General features: G+C 53.6%; 1 long non-coding RNA gene across 2 annotated transcripts; it reads right to left on the bottom strand.

The window, feature by feature from the left end:
- Positions 1-112: 112 nt before the first annotated feature.
- Positions 113-6644, bottom strand: LOC122154454. 2 transcript variants are annotated; one of them, XR_006166356.1, is made up of 4 exons: positions 6559-6644; positions 5483-5703; positions 1743-1855; positions 113-224 (listed from the first exon to the last, which is right to left on the bottom strand). It is a non-coding gene; the product is annotated as an uncharacterized LOC122154454 (long non-coding RNA). The 2 variants fall into 2 exon arrangements; XR_006166355.1 differs by lacking the exons at positions 113-224; positions 1743-1855 and having other exon boundaries at positions 5423-5703.
- Between the last annotated feature and the right edge of the window lie 719 nt (positions 6645-7363).

Below are 7363 nucleotides of genomic sequence, written 5' to 3'. Positions count from 1 at the left end.
AGTTTGTAGTTCTATAAAAGCAAAAATCCCCACAATGGCAATTACGGGTACTCTGATGAACGCATATTTACCGAGCTGTGTAATGTTTCCCGCGTTTATCTCCTAGTAACTTCTGAGATACATGAATGGTCAGGCTGAACTGCCTTGACTTCAAAGGTTGGAATATTTTACAGCTTCATCTGCTGAATCATGTTGGTTTTGCTCCACTTCTGCAGAGGCGCCGCCTTGCAAAGCCACATTTTTTTGCTTTTCTGCCCATCTAACCACACCTTGTCTCTTCTTCACCTTCCCTCTTCCCAGAAGCTGTACAGCTTCAGAGCATGTCCTGGTAATCCAGACAAACCGACAGACACTGGCCAAGATCCTAATCCAAACCCAGATCTAAATTATCCAGCTGCATTTACACTAATAATAATAATAATAATAATAATAAAAAAAAACCCTAATGTGTTTTGCCTATGTTTAGCAAATAACACCGCAGGCTAAATTGCCAGCTCCAGATACCCCCAGATTTAACGAGTTGGTAATTTGATGTTGAAACTTGGGAATTTTGATAAATGGATGCTGCTGTCAGTGCCGGGAGCTGTAGAATTTATGGATAAATGGGATTTTATCAGCGACGACCAAAAATTCCTTTCTGACTCTATAGGCAAGAGTGACGCCGGTGGCTACGGAGCAAAATAAAATCAGGTCTAATTGTATGGTCCCCTTTCCTGTCCTTCCTTAATTTATTGATTTCCCCTGCTGCTTTTAAGGAAAGAGCTGGGGACAAGCAAGGACTTCTACCCGCCCTCGCGCATGAGCACCCATTGCCTGGTGGCACCCATTCCCCTGGACCAGCTCCTTTGGGGTGAAAGTGGGAGAGCAAAGGGGTGCTGGCAACTCTCCCATGGCTCCTAAAATGCTGCACCAAGCATGAGACACAGATGTGGTCCTGGCACCCTGAATTTGGGCAGAAGGATTTCCCACTGATCTTGCCACAACCCTTATGTGGCCCTTCCCAGGGTTTGTCTACGCTCAGGGCTTGCGCTCGTTAGGACACGAGATGGGATTTCTTTTATCCATATTTCAGCTAAAATGGCAGCAAACTCATTAGCACGGGTTATCAGAGAGAAGTAAATACCGGGGGCCTCCTTTTGCTTTGTGCCTACTACGTAGTGCTTATCATACAGTAAAAGACATTATGGACAAAAAGAATGAAACAGCATTTGACTACTACTGTCTACGTAACCCTAAACCCTAATACCTTCAGCTAAGCGGTTTATTGATGGGTATTATGAATGGTTAACTACTGAAGGAAAGTGTTCAAAAAAAAAAAAAAGGAGTAATCTTTGCCGAAGGGCTAAAAATGTACTTTATTTGGACTTTAATTTGGACTTACTAGAATGAAAATGGAAATGCCCAGGTAATTACCTCACTCACTGAGCTGTGGCTTTAATAAATGTCAAGTGTTGGGAGTGTACTGCTAAAAGCTGGTGTCATGGGCCTCTGCTGGAAACGTGCCCATTGAACAAACAAACCAGTTTGGCTCCTAAATCAAAAGTCCCCGTGGTATTTTCTGTATGGGTGAGCATTGACATTAGATGTTCCCTAAGGTACCTATCCATATCTCAATGTGTTATAAAGAGGGAACTCAAGCTGAGGTCTGGTCTGCTTACTGGAAAATGAAGCCCAGCTCTGATACTTAGACCTTGCTTCTGTCTCTGCTTCCAGACCTCCACTTCACTGGTGTACATGGATACCTGGATTTAGGAGCTCACTGGTGCGGTTTCCAATTGAAAACATGGAGCGGGGAAGGATTGTTGAAGGGACAGATTGAGGTACTCTGGTCCTTCACTCATGGATGCCTGCAAAACTAAGAAAACACAAAAATATTTTCTCTTAAAATTTGGGAAACCTCTCCCGATTGCGAATAACTGGGATGGGAAGGAGCATCGGGTTTGTGCCGGTAAGTTTTCTGAGTTTTCAGAAAGGCAAAGAACCACGTTATTACGAGTGAAGAGCATGAAGGAGAGCTTGTTGCACAGCACAAGGCCATCGCAACCAGAGAAGCAAGGAGCAGTGTGTAGCTGCCAGAAAACCAAGCCACCTCTTCCAACACCCCTCAGCTCAAAGGCCCATCTCTTTGCAGAGACATCCTCTTGCCCAGAGCTGCATTGTACAGCATACGGCCTCCCGCTTGCCTTGAGGAGATGTCTCTTAAGAGGCTCTTCCACGTCAGCTTCACAGCCACACTGTTGCTCCTAATATTCATCACATGCGGGATCAAAAAATTACGTCTGCAGAAGTTGCTCCAGAACAAAAATGTCATTCAATCATAGAGTGGTTTGGGTTGGAAGGGACCTCAGATCACCCAGTCCCAACCCCCCTGCCCCGGGCAGGGCCCCCTTCCCCCAGCCCAGGGGGCTCCCAGCCCCGTCCAACCTGGCCTTGAACCCTTCCAGGGAGGGGGCAGCCACAGCTGCTCTGGCAACTTGTGCCAGCGCCTCACTGCCCTCACAGTAAAGAATTTCTTCCTTACATCTAATCGAAATCTACCCCCTTTCAGTTTAAAACTGTTGCTCCTTGTCCTCTTGCAACAGACCCTATTAAAATGTCTCTCTGCATCTTTCTTATAAGCCCCCTTTAAGTACTGAAAGGCGGCAATAAGGTCTCCCCAAGAGCTTTCCCTTCTCCAGGCTGAACCACCCCAAACCTTTCATCATGGGAAAGGTGTTTAATCCCTCTGATTATTTCTGTGGCCTCCTCTGGCCCTGCTCAAGCAGGTCAGTGTCCTTCTGATGTCAGGGGCCCCAGGCTGGCCCCAGCACTGCAGGGGGGTCTCCCGCGAGCGCAGCAGAGGGGAGAATCCCCTCCCTGGCCCTGCTGCCCCCCCTGCTCTGGCTGCAGCCAGAACACGGGTGGCTTTCTGGGCTGCGAGCAGACATTGCCGGGTCATGTCCAGCTTTTCATCCACCAGTACTCCCAAGTCCTTCTCTGTGGGGCTGCTCTCAATCCACTCATCCCCCAGCCTGTATTGTTACTGGGGATTGCCCTGACCCATGTGCAGGACCTTGCATTTGGCCTTGTTGATCTCCAAGAGGTTCAACATGGGCCCACTTCTTAAGCTTGTCCAGGTCCCTCTGGAAGGCATGCCTTCCCTCAGGTGAGGCAACTGCACCACTCAGTTTGGTGTCATTCACTAATTTGATGAGGGTGCACTCAATCCCACTGTCTATGTCATTGGTGAAGACATGAAATAGTACTGGTCCCAGTACAAACCCTTTAGGGACACCACTCCTTACTGGTTTCCCCCGAACATTGAGCCATTGACCATAACTCTTAACTCAACTCTTTTGTTAACCCTTTCCCTCTGCATGAAGAGCAGTCAAAGCTACTGGGGGCGGGACAGAACACGGGGAGCCCCAACATTCCTTGCCAGGCAACACTCAAACAGAATCCACAGGACAGAAGTGACCATGGCACTGCCAGCTCTGCAGCCACACTGTGCTCCTGGGGCTCCTCCGATGGCCCAGCTACTGCAGCCCATTCCTCTTCCCCAAAACCTTCTACACCAGAGGTGAGGACTAACCCTGACCCCGACAGCCCCGGGACTCGCTCTGGGGAAATTCAGAGCCCTTTCTCCGTTGCGCCTCTCCCTTCTCCTTCTCAGTCCCCTCATGCGCCCTCCGTCCCGGCTTGGGATTGTGATCACCAGTGAGTGCTCATGTCTCTCTGTCAGGATCAACCTGCCCAGTAAATATAATTTATAGATAATCCCCAATCTCTTGGAGCCATCTCTCCCATTTCACCACCACATGGACAATCGTCCCTGCACAAGCTCCCCACTCACCCGGCGACAGAGCAGGGGATGTTCTGTGCTCAGGGCTGGCTCAGGGGGTGCCCCAGGAGATTCCTCCAGGTCCCTCACCCCTGCACATCTCCCTCTCACCTCTGCAGGTCTGCAGATGGCTCCAAGCAGCAGCTGCTTCAACCCCCATGTCTCCCCACTCGGAGTGGAACGAGCACCAACCTCCTCCAGCTGCCACCTTTGTCACCGGCCACAGCGTTGCTTCCCGGCCAGGCGCTGCCCTGTGGGACCCCCGGGCTGCGGCTCCCCCCGGCCTGGGCAGAGCAATGGGCCCCCCCAGAGCCAAGCTGAGCTGTCCTGCCCCACAACTGTCAGGGCAGACAGCGGCCTCAGCCCGTCCAGTGCTGCCACCGTCCCTCCGCAGCCAGCCAACCACGTCGAGGGACAGTACACGCACCATGGCCTGTCCAGCAGAGCCAACCGCTGGCGGCACCCCCAGGCAGTGGCAGCCACCCAGGCAACAATATCCCCATGGTTAAGGACATCCTCCCAGGTGTTGACATCTCCCTGGCGAGTGATGTCCCCATGGATGAGGACATCCTCCCAGGTGTTGACATCTCCCTGGCGAGTGATGTCCCCATGGATGAGGACATCCTCCCAGGTGTTGACATCTCCCTGGCGAGTGATGTCCCCATGGATGAGGACATCCTCCCAGGTGTTGACATCTCCCTGGCGAGTGATGTCCCCATGGATGAGGACATCCTCCCAGGATGTGACATCTCCCTGGCGAGTGATGTCCCCATGGATGAGGACATCCTCCCAGGATGTGACATCTCCCGGCGAGTGATGTCCCCATGGATGAGGGCACCCCCTGGGTGGTAACATCTCCCCCAGCCACTCTGCTGCCCTCCACGTCCCCATCAGGGACCCCGGGGTGATTCCAGCCGGTGACGTTGTGCTGCCTGAGGTGGTGCTGCTGGAAGAGGCTATGAGGCACTTGGATTGCTCCCTGGGGGCAAGGGGGGGATCAGCCGGGACGATTCCAGCAGCGTCCCGTGCCCGTGGACACCGGTGGCACTAGTGGCTCCATCCCCCAGCGCAGGATCAGCTCGCTGTGGCTGCCCGAGAAGATGCTCCCCAATGACTCGTGTCCCCAAGGCCTCCAAAGCCACCCTGAGCAGGGAGCACTTAACTCCCATCAGGATGAGGGCTGAGGATCCACGGCAGGACGTGGGGACAGACCTGCCACCCCCTCAGGGCAGTGTGTCCCGGCACGACACCAGCCGGAGAAGCGAGGGGAGAAGTGAGGGAGAAGCGAGCGGAGAAGCGAGCGGAGAGCAGGGGAGAAGCGAGCGGAGAAGCAGAGAAGCGCGGAAGCGGGGGAGAAGCGAGCGAGGAGAAGCGAGCGAGAAGCGAGGGAGAAGCGAGGCGCGGAGAAGCGAGGGAGAAGCGAGCGAGAAGCGAGGGGAGAAGCGAGCGGAGAAGCGAGCGGAGAAGCGGCAAAATGGCTCCCGGCCAGAAAATGGCGGCAACGCAAGGCCCCTGCAGCCAGTGCTGGGGCGGGGGGTGGGACTGGGCCTGTTGCGGGGAACGGGTGGGTTTGGGGAGGGGGAGGGTGTGTTGACGATGTAGTAGCTTTGGTAGTGCGTGTTTTGTTCTCAGTTTTTCCATTAAAAGCCATTTATCCAGAACCTGTCCGTGCCTCACTGACGTCCTCCAGGCAGGTGACATCCGTAGCTCTTCCCTCGTCCTCTAATGCCGTCACTCCATCATGGAAGGCCGCTGGATTAGTCGGGCACGATTTGCCCTCGGCGAAGCCACGCTGGCTGTCTCTAAAGCGGCTGCTGAGCTGTTGTCATTCCATTTTCTAGCTCTGCAGTCACCAGTTGTGAGGCATTCATGACTCTCGGCCGCTATGAATTTACAAACTGGCAAAATGAGCTCTCTAAAGTAGAAACATCCTTCCCAGTAAACTGCCCTGGCATTTTATCGGAATCTGTTTTAGTTTTCCTGCTCTGTGCTGAAATCCTGTAAATTCTTCACCATTGCTTCTGCCACTGTTAGTGCTACTGGTCCCCAGAAATGTTCCAGCTCCCTCTTGCCTGAAATCGCTTTTGAATTCACTCCCTGCTGTAACATCGCAAACCGATTTGCCGCACACTCTATCTCCTACAACATTTCTTAAGTAAGCACCTTACAACTGGCCTTTTTTGACATGCCAAGCTAATAGCTACTGTTTCATTTTGCATTTCTCATAGTACCAGGGAATGTGAAATACTATTTTTAATATATTGCTGCCTATCCTCACTTTCTGCATTAGTTTCACAGATTTTCAGTATACTTCTTTCACTATTTCTTTTCGTCACCAGATTTTCTGCAGAATAGCCCTCTGCCAAAGTTTGTTGCCTTACAGTGATTTTTGTCTTTGCCCTTTGCTACATAGAAGCCAGCACAAATAAGGGAAAAACTGACTATACAAGAGAGTGTGAAAATACCTTACGTCTAAATGACAAAACTAAGATCTTCATAAAGATTAATTAATAAATAAATATACCTATACACACTTCCCCCCCACCCCCCCCCGACACATACACCTATAAACACGCCCCCGCGACGGGTCACGCGCACCTCGACACCCACACCTGCCCCTACAGACACCCATGAGGACCGGCACCCCCCGGCCTCCCGCCCCGCTCTGCCCCTCGGGCCCGCTCCCCTCACACCAGCGCCGGGGAGCGGGGAGTGTCACTGAGGGAGGAAAGTCTCACCTCGCCGGTTCGTGGGGCGGACGCGCACCGCCACCTTCACTTTGGAGTCCCCCATCGCGCTGCTCCAACCTCCTCCCCGGCTCCTTCGTCCCCCTCGGCTTCCGTTTACGGAGGGACAACCGGCGGGCGGGAGGAGGGCGAGCGGAGGGGGGGGTGTCAAACCGGGGGAGGGGGGGGCGGAGGAAGGGAGGCACCGTGTGTGACCGACGTCCGGCTGGACTACAGATCCCAGCGTGCAGCGCCGCCCACCCCGCCGCTCCGGGGAGGCGGGCAGCGAGGCGCGATGCCCGCTGGGAGTTGTAGTCCTTTCCGCGCCCGTCTCCTGGCGGGACAGCATTGCATGCTGGGATATGTGGTCCGCTAGCATAGACGAGTTTCGTGAGGGGCGAGCCCCAATGGCGTTTGTGGGTTGTGTCGCGCTGACAGAGAAGGGGGTCTCAGGCTCACCCCAGGTCCTGCCACACATCACCAGAGTGGCTGTGGGCCAGCCCTGTCCCACCTCAGTCTGTGCTGCCTGTGCCTCGGGCCCTTTTTGAGGGAATACTGCCATACTTCGCAGCATCGCCGCTGCGACCCAAAACCTCACCTCGCCGCAAGATGTTCTCTGGGAGTCACAAAGCAAGGCGGCATTGCTCTGCTGGTCCGTGGGGTTTCTGTCCGTTAGAAATCACGTCACGCCGAGGATCACGAACCGTAACCCAACGTAAACCGTGGGGTTAGATGATGGCTGGGTCTGGCTTCGCAGAGCAACCTCTGATACGCCGCCGTCAACACACTTTGCAGTTTGCTTAATGAAGGCGGTTCA

Source organism: Tyto alba, unplaced genomic scaffold (genome assembly GCF_018691265.1).
Source record: "Tyto alba isolate M040663 unplaced genomic scaffold, T.alba_DEE_v4.0 Super-Scaffold_40, whole genome shotgun sequence".
Classification (NCBI taxonomy): domain Eukaryota; kingdom Metazoa; phylum Chordata; class Aves; order Strigiformes; family Tytonidae; genus Tyto; species Tyto alba.
The sequence above is the reverse complement of the archived record's forward strand: the minus strand, read 5'-3'. Positions and strand labels throughout refer to the sequence as shown.